At 40.4% G+C, this 13135-nt stretch overlaps 1 protein-coding gene across 1 annotated transcript in view; it reads left to right on the forward strand.

The window, feature by feature from the left end:
• Nucleotides 1-6860: 6860 nt before the first annotated feature.
• The window catches only part of DIRAS2 (DIRAS family GTPase 2), a 62257-nt gene continuing 55982 nt past the window's right edge, over nt 6861-13135 (forward strand). The window contains exon 1 of the mRNA XM_040354982.1: nt 6861-7260. The gene's annotated coding sequence lies outside the window, so the exon portion shown is untranslated. The remainder of the gene's footprint in view (nt 7261-13135) is intronic.

Consider the following 13135-nt stretch of genomic DNA (forward strand, 5'->3'; position numbering starts at 1 on the left):
TCATCAAACTGAAAATAATTGTGTTCTAAACAAAAACGAGTTGACAAAAGGATGAACTCAATCTGTTGTATGCTTAGACTACAATCGTCATTAAGGAAGTGTGAAACAGCCTCTAATCCCACAGAGTGTGGTATGGAAGTGTAAAGCGAGCAAACATCAAGAGATAGCCAACGGTACGAAGGCTCCCAGGTATAAGGGGTCAACAACTCGATTAGATGGGTACCATCACGAATATAGGATGGGAGGGCTTGGGCGAGTGGTTGTAGGAAATGATCAATGTAGAGCGAGAAACTGGTGGTGATGCTATCCATGGAAGCAACAATGGGACGACCAGGTGGATTATTGGCATCCTTATGTATCTTAGGCAAATGATACAAGTACGGAACTTGAAAAAAGGGTTTTCGGAAAAAAGCAGCCTCTACCTTGCTCAGCGTTCCATCGAGGAGGGCCCGCTGAACAATATCAGATGACTCAACTACAAATTTTGGCAGGGGGTCATATTTAAGTTTCTCATATGTATCTTTATCTGAGAGTAATCGTCTAGCCTCAGTCATATAGTCATTCTTGTCTTGTATAACAATCCCCCCTCCCTTATCGGCAGATCTAATAATAATATCAGGATTGTTACTTAGTGATTTTAGAGCTAAATGTTCAGAGGGTTGGAGGTTACTATGGAACCGAGTAGCACCAGAGGGGTCCGACTTGCACAAGTCGGTGAGCTCCTTGAAAACTACCTGATAAAAAGTTGAAAGGTAGGGGCCCTTGGACTGTGTAGGGTTAAAAATGGACTTGGGTCTAAACGGAGTGTGGGTTATGGAGCGAGGAGAGTGGGTATATTGGGACCATACCAATAGATCCTCATCTTCTCCATTATCTCCATCGGCATTCCATAGATCACAAAGATCCTGGATAGCCTGGAGATCAGCAGAAGTATCCAAAGTAGGCGGATTGTCACTTGGTAGTTGGGCCTCTACAGAGACAGCTGAAGTTTTCATATTAAAATGTCTTTTTAACGTAAGATTACGAATAAATTTATTTAGATCTTTAAACATAGTAAAGGAATTGGGATACATAGTAGGAGCAAAATTGAGACCTTTGGCTAACAATGAAAGTTCCTGCCCATTCAAAGTGAGAGAGGATAAGTTATAAATCTTCACAGTTTCCGCAATTTGTCTGGACGCGGAGAGTGAGGATTTATGTTTCCCCCTGCCTCCTCTCGTGCCTCGTCTGTGTGCTTTCTTTTTAATTGGGAAGATAGAGGCTTTGGTAGGGGGGTCTGCAATAAAAAAGAAGCAGGAATAATATCGGAGGAGCCTCCAAAGGAGACTGGTGTAGTGTCAATAGGCACTACACTAGGCCCACAATCATCATGGCAAGACAGGACATCCATAACAGGAATACTAGGATGCGCTGTATGATGGGAGGATTCTACCGGAAAGGGGTGGGCTGGTAGACTATCAGAGCTGATGATGTCGGAACTATAAACCGTGGGAGAGGGTGTCAGTCTATCAGTGGAAGATGACATCCTTTTGGATGGAATGATGGAAGTGTCGGTTAGATGTTGAGTAAATGTTGGTACCAAATTCAGGGACATAAGTGGTACAGGAGTAGAATGGGACAAGGCTTTTTTCCAATTGAAAACTCTTTTATATATGTAGTCATTTAAATCTCTCCTAAATTTGTGTAGTTTATTTTGAATTAAAGCATCTTCACTTTTTTTAGTATTAATTTTAAACATTTTTAACCATAAAATGGGTAGGGAAGAGTATGTGGAATAAAAGTTGGTAATATTATCTATAATTTTCTGTTGCAAAAGAAGGCAACGTTCAGTTCTATGCTTGATGAGAATCTGAATCCATTTCTGGGTGCAGAACTCAGCTATGCCTTCCCACTCAGTGGAGGCATCAGGATTCAAAAAGGAACACCCTTTAAGAACCCGAAGTCCCCTGGGTGAAATTTTAGAGGCAAAATATTGCTTCAAAAAGAAGCAATCCCACCATTGTTGATTGGCAGAGATGGTGAGGTCCTCTATGCGTCTCATTCTAGTACATGTGTCTTTATATTTAATATCAGACCACGTTCTAGAATGGACTAGGGGGCTAAAGAAATTGGTAGGAAATAATGTATAAAGTTCATCCAGAAAATCAAATTTGCTGCTCGTTTTTTCAAATCTGTTTTTTAAATTGTTTTTTAAATTGATCCCCTTTCCAAAAGTCCTTTTTTAATCATATATCTTTTTTAATCATATTTGATTTAATCATTCATTACTAGCAGTGTATTTCTCCAGTTTATTCCATATGAATTCCTTCCTTTTATTGTGTGTATCTGCCCACTGGCGCCGCTGACCAATCATGGCATTCCCTTGCTTATTTATTATGTCCGCTCCTATTGGACAGCATGGATCTGATGAACCAGCGGAGGCTGAGAAACGCGTCATCCCATTGGCTGTCCGAAGCCCCTACCTCACTTCCGGTTATACGACGATACGCTGCGTTCCACGCTGGAACGCACGCCGCTTCTGGTGCAGCATCTACGGCTCCCGTTCTCTGTGGGGTTCCCCTAAGGCTACCAAACATCTAGGACCTTTATTTACATCACCCGGGGGACTAGGATAAGAGACCAGCCTGTTGCATTGCTGACTACGAGTTGTGACATCGGACCAGCCGTCTCCTCCATAACATGCCTGTATTTATACTGGTTTTGTGAGTAGCCTCTTTTACTGTGCAAATTGCTTTAATTAAATACCTACTTACTGCACTTAGGTTGGCGCATTTTCTCTTTTTTATACTTACCTTACACATGAGCCGTGTGTGTGGAACTGTATCGAACGCTTTTGCAAAATCCAAGTATACTCTAGGTACAAGGTTTTACTTACCTCTTCATAAAAGGAAATCAGGTTTGAATCCATGCTGTCTGTTGCTTAAATAGTTTTTTTCCAGCAAGAACTCATCTATGTGGTCTTTTATTATACGTTCCAGTATCTTCCCAACTATAGAAGTTAAACTAACAGGTCTATAGTTACTTGGCAAAGACTTTGTTCCCTTTTTAAATATGGGCACCACATTGGCTCTACGCCAATCCAGTGGTACTATTCCTGTCATTAATGAGTCCCTGCTTTAAATCGTCATTGCTTTAGACGTGAACGTAACTTACGTACAGCCCTATTCGCGAACAACTTACGCAAACAACGTAAAATTTTCAAAACTCGACGCGGGAACGACGTCCATACTTAACATTGGCTACGCCTCATATAGCAGGGGTAACTTTACGGCGGAAAAAGCCTAATGTAAACAACGTAAAAAAATGCGCCGGCCGGACGTACGTTTCTGAATCGGCGTATCTACCTAATTAGCATATTCATTGCGTAACTATACGAAAGCGCCACCTAGCGGCCAGCGTAAGTATGCAGCCTAAGATATGACGGTGTAAGACACTTACGCCGGTCGGATCTTAGGGAAATCTAGGGAAACTCAGAGATACGATGGCGTATCCGGAGATACGCCGTCGTATCTCCTTTCTAAATCCGGCCCTAAATGTTTGCAAATAAATTCTAGCTTTTCATTTATCAAAACAAAATTATAGCCTGAAAGGAATTTTGGAAACAAATATGAATGCCTTTAATATTTTAAACACTTTTGTCATTGCAGTGCATTTATGCTTCTCATTAACTGTGTGTTTGCATTTAGCCACCTGTGTGTAATTTATTCTCACTATAAACACAGCTGTTCTGTGAACCCCCCAGAGGTTTGTTAGAGAACCTTGGTGAACAAACAGCACCATGAAGGCCAAGATACCTTACACACCACACAGGTTTAGGGATAAAGTTGTGAAAAAATAATATCCCAAGCTTTGAACATCTCACAGAGAACGTTAATACTTTGTAGAACCTTTTGCTGCAATTACAGCTGCAAGTCTTTTTGGGTATGTGTCTACCAGCTTTGCACATCTAGAGAGTGACATTTGTGCCCATTCTTCTTTGCAAAATAGCTCAATCTCTGTCAGATTAAAGTTAGACTGACTTGTGTTGGACCTGCTTAGACTGCTTTTATTGGGAAATATTTGTGCACGTCATGCGACATATGCTCCCAAAGTCGGAGCGTATGTCGCACCAGTGTGAACCAGGCTTAGAAACACTGGATGTTTGTTTACATTAATGGGCTGACAGGTTGCTATTATTAGAAAAAAGCTAAGACTTCAGTGTGAAATTGGTATACTAATATCTCCATAATGCCTATAGATACAAAAGGTGAATTAGGGCTTTTTTTATGTGTTTTTACTGCTTGTTTATAAAAGTAAAGTTATTAAAGCAAATGCTTTGGTGTGCACCCTCTGGGCACAGGATCACTTTACATTGGGCCATGACACAGAGTTCAGAAACAGCTAAAAACATCTCTGTTTTTTACTGGCAATTTATATCTAGATACAGAGTTGCATATATAGATGCAATTCACTGTTGTGCCCTAGCGTCTGAATTAGATAACATCAGTAGTTACTGAACCTGGTAATTGGCAGCTAGCTTCCGATGCTGTAAAACTCCAATGGCTCAACGAATGAGCATTAAATCGCATTTATTTTCTGTGGCACAAATCTTTTACTGTCTGCTAATCCTTTTTTCCTAGCAACAAAATAGCTAAGAATGACCATGCAGTATACAATTTTCTTGTACAATTTTCCTTTAGATTTACCAAAATCATATAATATAAGGTCAAACCTAAACACTTTCTGCTTCAATAAATTTTATTCAAGTTTAACAAGTAGCCAACGTGCATTAATTGAGCCCACGCAGGGCCTAGCATTGACAGTTATCACACAGGTTAGCCAAAGAGCAGCCAAAAGAGGTAATGTAAACATAAAGGAGAAAATTAGGATTAAAGAGGAAGTAAACCCAGGAAGAAAAAACACCACCTGCAAGACAAAGGCATAATGAGCTAGTATGCATGGCATACTAGCTCATTATGTAATACTCACCTCCGATCGAAGCCCCCACAGTTGTCCTCTTTCAACGCCCGGGCAGCTGACATCTTTCCCGGGGGTTACTTCCACGTATCGCGGCTCCGGCGCTCTGATTGGCCGGAGCTGCGATGACGGTGGGAGCCGGCAGTGACGACACACAGCCATAATGAGGAATGGCACACTACGGTGTGCCTGCGCCGCACAGTGGCGCCTGTGATTATAGTAAACATCTCCTAAACCGTGGAGGTTTAGGAGATATTTCAAGCACCTACAGGTAAGCCTTAATCTAGGCTTACCTGTAGGTTAAAGTGGTTGTAAAGGGTTTCATGAGGCCACCAGCAGTCCTGAGAAGGTTCCCCAAACCAGTGGGGCATCACCTGGTCCCACCAATACCCATACAGTGGTGCCATATATGGCCTATACAGGTTTGAGGAGAGAGGCAAACTGGAACTCAGGGGAAAGTGAAGCAGAAAGGTAGCACTAAAGAAAGAAAAAGCAGAGTGCTGGCGTTGTTCCTACCGACCGGGTGACTTTTTCCAAATTTTTTGGGTCTGTCCGGCAATTGAACTTTATTGGAAAGAAGTTCTCCAGGTGATCAATAGGGTCACTGGGACGTGTGTTCCCTATGATCCTAAATATTGTCTGTTGGGGCTGGTGGAACAAATGTCAGTGATTAGAGCCAGGAAGATACTCATATCCCTGTTACTATATTATGCTCGTAAGGCCATTACGATGACCTGGAAACAATCGTCTCCCCCTTCTGTCAGATTCTGGAAAAGCCTAGTAAATGCTAGTTTGCCCTTGTATAGGGCCACCTACTCGGGCAGGGGATGCCCACAAAAATTTGAGAAGGTATGGAACTGTTAGGCTAGATGATAACACCACGGTAAATGATCCATTAGCAAATGCCTAGATAGATACTGTGTCTGCAGTTTGTTAGCTATTGACCCAACTATTTTCATGCTGCACTCTTTTGTCAATACCGATTTGAGCACAGATTATGCTGAAATTACCCTCTCCCCACATTGGGGCTATAGTATAAGTTAAGTTAGGATGTTTAAGATGTGTTGCGGCATGTTGTCACGACCGAGGTACTGCCCCTGCGTGGGCAACTGTTCGGCCCCTGCGTGGGCTAGTTTTGTATGTCAATATAAATCTCAATAAAAAAAGATTTTGCAAAAAAAAAAAAGAAAGAAAAAGCATTCACCTGACAGGAAAAAAGCCAAGGAAGGCTAAGAAAAGCAGGAAAGGAGGAAAACCTAAACACTGTCAATTGGTATGCAATCAGGCAGGCCCTAGCACTACATAGTTGAAGGTAAATCTAAAGGAAGTTGTATAATGTATAGCCAGCCTAAGATGAGTGATTATGTAACTGATTTGTGATTAAGTGGGCCATAAGCAGACAGCATATGCATGGAGTCTCAAGACCCGAACACTAATCTATCCTCAGACACTGGAGATGGTTATACAACAAGGCAACACCCAGAATGCATTTATTAGATTATAACATTCAGGAACTACTGTATCAGTCTCATTGAAAGCATACTTCCTACTTTATCTAATTATGAACAATGAACAATTCCATGTCCAGGAATGGTTTCTTTGGTGATTTTTCCTTTATTCATAAAAAACAAATCAATGGTCAGAGCTTTAATATAATTTCAGGGCACCACATACTCTCAATGGGAACCTTATGGCTTGCTTTTGTGCATCTAATGCAGCTCTAACCCCCCGCTAGGTATAGTTATATTCAAGTTTCATCACATTTTTCAGCAGAATTATGCTAGCTCCTAAGCTGCTATCTAAAGAGATCAAGTGCTTGCGGGACATAAAAAGAAGGCAATAAAAGGAGTGTTCACAGGAACATTCAGTAGGTGGCACTTAAAAAGCTTCTATTTATTTGCAGTCGCCATTAGAGAAGCAGCAGCAGAGGCTGGAGCCTGTCCATCCCTGAGCTCACACACAGGCTGAAAAGGCTCTCCAGCCAAGGTACCGTGGCAAATGCAACAGCCAAGGCCCAGGCAGCAATAGACAAAAGGGGGAGGGAGAGAGAGAGGGGGAGAGAGGGAGGAAGAGATTGAGAGGTAGGGAAGCCACAGACTACAGCAAGCAGCAGCACACAGCAAATCCAAGCAGCACAAGGCAAGAGTCGTGAGCCAGGCTCACAGTGCAGCAGATTGAGCTGCAAATATCTGTCACAGAAGGGACAAGCCCTTTACCACCCAGATCCAGATTAAAAAGGCAGCTCTGCTTGTATTATGACAGCAAAAAATTGAAGATCTCCGCTGCTGACTTGTTCCCAACCAGGTAATTCTTATGCATTTTTTTTCCCAGCATCAAAGATGTATTTCCTATGCAATGCTTCTACAATACAGTCCGTGTAACATTGTAATTTATGATCATGGTGTATTAAATTGGGGTCAGTAGCATCAACAGATTTCTACGCCCTATACATGATCATTGTTTTGAATGTACTAATGCAATTTTGGTTTAATGGCGGTATCAAGTATACATACTTTCTGTAATAAAATACTCGATTCCAGCTAAACACAGCCTTGCTAGCTTGTTTACTGACATATATACAGTACAATATAAGTAGGATCCATTAGAAAGGATATGCTGTACTGAGTATTGTGCTGATTATGCAGTCACCTGCTTCTTATGGAATTTTACATAGGCTGAGATAATTAAGACCTTTCCTGTAGATTTGTGATCTGGACCCTCTACTCTCTTTCTCTCTCTCTCTCTCTCTTTCTCTGCTGGTACAATGTATGCTCAGCAGGGCAGCAACATTAAAAGGCAAATCCATCTCAGTTGTGCGGAGGATATTTTCAGTTAATGTACTGTAATCCTGATTTAGAATCAATACTGTGCACAAGGTAAGCAATTAAACATCACTGCTTTGTTTTCTCAACTTTAAAAAAATATACCAGCATGGCCAATGCGGGATGTTTTTTGTAAATGAAATCTGGCCTTTGATTACGGGACCCCTTTTAAACATTACCATTGATTTTTCTATCCGGAATGATTCAGAAAAGAGATACTCGAACACCACATCCTTTAAATCAGCTTAGCTCCCTCAATCTCAGCAAAAGGCAGTGAATGGATATGAAAAAAAAAAAAAAAAAGAACAGATTAAACTTGGGAGCCAGCAGGGTTTTGTAGCTGCAGTTTATATAACATTATGACAAAATAAGATTGTTTTCTCCCATCGTTTATTCACAACTAATGCAAATGTCGAGTTATTATGCAACATACATTAAAATAGGGCAATCTTTTTGAAGCAACAACTGTACGTTTTTTGTTGGCGAAACAGAAAAAAAATCTATATTCTTAAGTGCTTGCTTAAAAAAAAAAGGAAAAAAAATCTAAAACACTTTGTTAATGACATAACATTTATACATTTTAAAAAAAATCTAAAAAGCAATATGACACAATGTTAGGATCCACTTAAAACACCTGGCAAAACATAATAAATTAGTAAATAAGTCCTTAATATAATGAGAACGAAAGCTAATACAATTTTTAGTACTTAAAATAAAAAAAACTTAAAGCAGTGATTTTAAATCCTTTGATGAAACAAATTGTTTTATTTGTTACATAACCGGTTGTGTGTGTAAACTGCGGGTTTCTATAAGTATACCGTATTTCAATTATTTAACCCCCCCACATGTGATGGTGCTTTGGCTGCAATCTAAAGTTAGATAATCAGATCTTCTAGCATGCTTGCATGCCATAATGCACCCATTCCTGAGTTTGTGCATACATTGAAGGTGCAGCCGCAGAGGAAAGAATTATGTCGTCTTCAAAGTTTTTCATAATAAAATGTAAAATACCTGCCTCAAGCTATATAGGAATTAAACTGATAGCAAGAAATTTGAGAAAGCTATAGTAATAAGATTCTACAAATAAAAGAGTAAGCAACTTGTTTACATATCTTGATTAGTTGGCTTGACAGCACTGAGTTCTAAATGAACAGTCACAGGTTCTTTACATAAAGGGTGAAGGTGTTATGGATTAAAGTGGTTGTAAAGGTTCATTTTTTATTTTCTAAATGGGTTCCTTTAAGCTAGTGCATTGTTGGTCCACTTACCTTTTCCTTCGATTTCCCTTCTAAATGTTTTTTTTCTTTGTCTGAATTTCTTACTTCCTGTTTCTCCTCAGTAAACTTGCCCCCATCATCCGAGCCATTCTGGCTGGGGGTTAGTCCGCTAGAACAGCTTACTGAGGAGGAACAGGAAGTGAGAAATTCAGACAAAGAAAACAAAGAAAAAAAACATTTAGAAGGGAAATCGATAGAAAAGGTAAGTGAACCAACAATGCACTAGCTTAAAGGAACCTATTTAGAAAATAAAAAACTTACCTTTACAACCCCCTTTATGAAATGTCAATGGGGAACATTCATTAAACGTTACTGTTTTTGAGGGTGGATTCTACATTATTATATTTTAAAGGCTTTTTTTTTATAATGTTGCATCGTTAACATATCGGCATTTAGATGTGACAGACATACCAAGTCAATAAAATTGACTGTTGCCAATTTCTGTTGTCTTATTCTTTTTGGTAAATATACTAGTACTTTTAGTTTGAACAGTATTTCTAGTAGTATTAGCAGCAGCATTTGTAGTGTTAATATAATTTATTATACTTTGTTGGTGTTGGTAGTAGGAGCGGTACTGTTCCTTCCTTAGTGCGATTAGTAGTATGTTGTGAATGATCACCTAACAGGACAGCTGGAAGGATAAGAATATGGGAGCTGCCATTGTTGACTTGTTTTTCTAAAGAATAGAGCTTCTAGGCTGTCAACCCGATCCTGGCTCCACTACCTACTGAGTGTCAAAACACTTCCAACCAGTGAAGCCTGAACAGTTTTTACTCCTGTGTTCCTGCACTATTGCAAGTCACTACATAGAAGAGCAAGGATCTTGTTGACAGTCTTGGAATCTGTACGCAAAAAAAGCTCCTATATTTAAAATTCTTCATTTTTTTTTTTTTTAGATTTCATAGGAACAGAAAAGAGAATATATATATACAGTGTATTTGACCATAAATCTTGTAAAGTGGGACAGTGAAACAATCAAGAGAAAAAGAAAGTAGCAAACATCAAACAAGCTTAAAAAGGTTTCACATAGTCATGACAACATAACCTGTATATATTTAAAAACAATAAAAAAACGCAGGTGTTTGCCTGGCTAGTCAGATTTCTTATAGAGAGCACAGGTCCCACAGAGTTCAGAGGTGATGTCAGAAATATGGCCCTGCCTTCTTCCACATTTCTGTATTGACTACTAGTGAGGATGCCAGTACCGCAGTGCCTTCCCAGTGACAGTTTAATATTGAATTGCAGGAGACAGGAAAAGTATTTCTGGAAAGATTTAATAACTTTTATCTGACTTCAGATTTGCTGTTAGGTTAGATGCAAAGGGGTTTCTGACCATTTTTATAAGAACACTATAATGGAATTGACAGTTTTAATTTTCAATCTTTTTAATTTTTATAAATTACTGGTTGTTTTCTATCTTTTTTTTGTGTATTTATATACAATCTTTTTTCTTTTCTTTTTTTTCAACAAATAAACATTCAGTACAGTTTGTACCACTGACCCAGGATTCACAGAGTATTTTACGTTTTCTAAGGAGACCACACAGCAGAAACCGGTTACTTTCAGATAGTCAAGCCTCATACACACGACTGAGGAACTCAACGGGCGAAACACACCGTTTTCCTCGTGGAGTTCCTTGTTAGGCTGTCGAGAAACTCGACAAGCCAATTTTCTCCATTCCCGTCAAGGAAATAGAGAACATGCTCTCTTTTTGGCTCGTCGAGTTTCTCGACAGTTTCCTCGACGTAAATGTACACACGACCGGTTTCCTCGACAAAAAATATCTCCCAGCAAGTTTCTTGCTGGTTTTTGCCGAGAAACTCGATCGTGTGTACGAGGCTTCACTCTCGAATTAAAAGTAGGTATTGAGCTGTATGAAACAGGAAGGGAGGGGTCAAAGTGGATGTAAGTTACTCACCTTACTCCCAACTTTTTGAGATGGGAATGAGGGAAAAAAAGGATGCAGGCATAGAACACACCTCTTGCCACATCCCAATTAACTTCCTTAGCGGTATTCCTGAGTCTGGCTCAGGGTGAATTTTTCATACCAAAAGCGGTATCCCCGAACCAGACTTGAGATCGCATTGCAGGATACAGGGAGAGTTGCTTACCTTGTCCCTGAATCCTGCGATGTGTCCCCATTAGGGATGAGCCGCACACGCCCCTGTTTGGTTCGCACCAGAACCTTCGAACGGACCGAACGTTCGCGCAAACATTTAGAACCCCATTGACGTCAATGGGACTCGAAGGTTTGAATTCAAAAGTGCTCATTTTAAAGCCTAATATGCAAGTTATTGTCGGAAAATGGGTTTGAGAACCCGGGTCTTGCCACAGGGAACATGTATCAATGGAAAAAAAAGTTTAAAAAACTGTCGTTTTTTCTGGAGCAGTGATTTTAATGATGCTTAAAGTGAAAAAAAAAGAAAAATTCCTTTAAATATCGTACGTGCTGGGTGTCTATAGTATGCCTGTGAGGTGGCATGTGTTTAGAACTGTCCCTGCACAAAATGAGATTACTATAAGAAAAAAGTCATTTAAAACTGCTTGCGGCTTTAATGTAATGTCTGGTCCCTGCAATATGGATGAAAATCATTGAGAAAAATAGCATGGGTTTCCCCCCACATCCCCCAGGTCATTACAAGCCCCTTTGGCCCTATATACTTTGAACAGCATTATACAGGCGGTGCAAACAAGACAGGCACTGTAGGTTTGTTGTTCAGTAGAATCTGTTTGTAATTTTGAACTGGTACTTTTTTAAAGTGTAGCTCTAGTCATAAAATCTATTTTTAAGCTTTTCTGAAAACATAGAGAAGCGTTATCACCCCTGTAAACATTTGTTTTGCTGTCTGTGTGCATCTGTTCAGAAGATTGCAATTCACTTTCTGTCCCAATGACAAATGATGTTTTGAAAATGTGTTATTTTTTAGTGAAACAAGGATTGGTGATAAAGCATCAGTGGACAGGAGACACCTGTTGTCTCCTTCCGTTTGCATGTAGGAGTCATTTGTAAGTTGGATGTTTCAAAGTAGGGGCCTGCCGTATATACTCTGCAGAAATTTGGGCCCTAGGTGTTGATGTTGCCACAACACTGTAAGCCCTCACAGTTAGTCTTGGTGGGCGCTGGAACGCCCTGATGTGTGAACTTTTATATCAAGAATTGTAATTTACATGCCATTGTTGAACAGTGGTAGAAAAATTGGGCCTTTGGTGCTGGCACTGGTGCCACAACTCTGTAAGCCCTCACAGTTACTCTTGGTGGGCACAGGAATGAGCCCTGCTGTGAAATATTAGATCAAGAATTGTAATTACATGCTCCTGTTGAACAGGGACAGAAACATTGGGCCTTTGTTGGTGGTGGTGGTGGTGGTGCTGGTGCCACAACTCTGTAAGCCCTCACAGTTACTCTTGGTGGGCACAGGAATGGGCCCTGCTTTGAAATATTAGATCAAGAATTGTAATTACATGCCCCTGTTGAACAGGAGCAGACAAATTGGCCCTTTGTTGGTGGTGGTGGTGCTGGTGCCACAAATCTGTAAGCCCTCACAGTTACTCTTGGTGGGCACAGGAATGGGCCTTGCTGTGAAATATTAGATCAATAATTGTAATTACATGCCCCTGTTGAACAGGGGCAGAAAAATTGGGCCTTTGTTGGTGGTGGTGCTGGTGCCACAACTCTGTAAGCCCTCACAGTTACTCTTGGTGGGCACAGGAATGGGCCCTGCTGTGAAATATTAGATCAATAATTGTAATTACATACAATTACTGTTTAACAGGGGCAGAAAAAATGGGCCTTTGTTGGTGGTGGTGGCAGTGCTGGTGCCACAACTCTGTAAGCCCTCACAGTTACTCTTGGTGGGCACAGGAATGGGCCCTGCTGTGAAATATTAGATCAAGAATTGTAATTACATGCCCCTGTTGAACAGGGGCAGAACAATTGGGCCTTTGTTGGTGGTGGTGCTGGTGCCACAACTCTGTAAGCCCTCACAGTTACTCTTGGTGGGCACAGGAATGAGCCCTGCTGTGAAATATTAGATCAAGAATTGTAATTACATGCTCCTGTTGAACAGGGACAGAAACATT

The sequence above is a fragment of the Rana temporaria genome, chromosome 1 (assembly GCF_905171775.1).
Source record: "Rana temporaria chromosome 1, aRanTem1.1, whole genome shotgun sequence".
In the NCBI taxonomy this organism is placed as follows: Eukaryota; Metazoa; Chordata; class Amphibia; order Anura; family Ranidae; genus Rana; species Rana temporaria.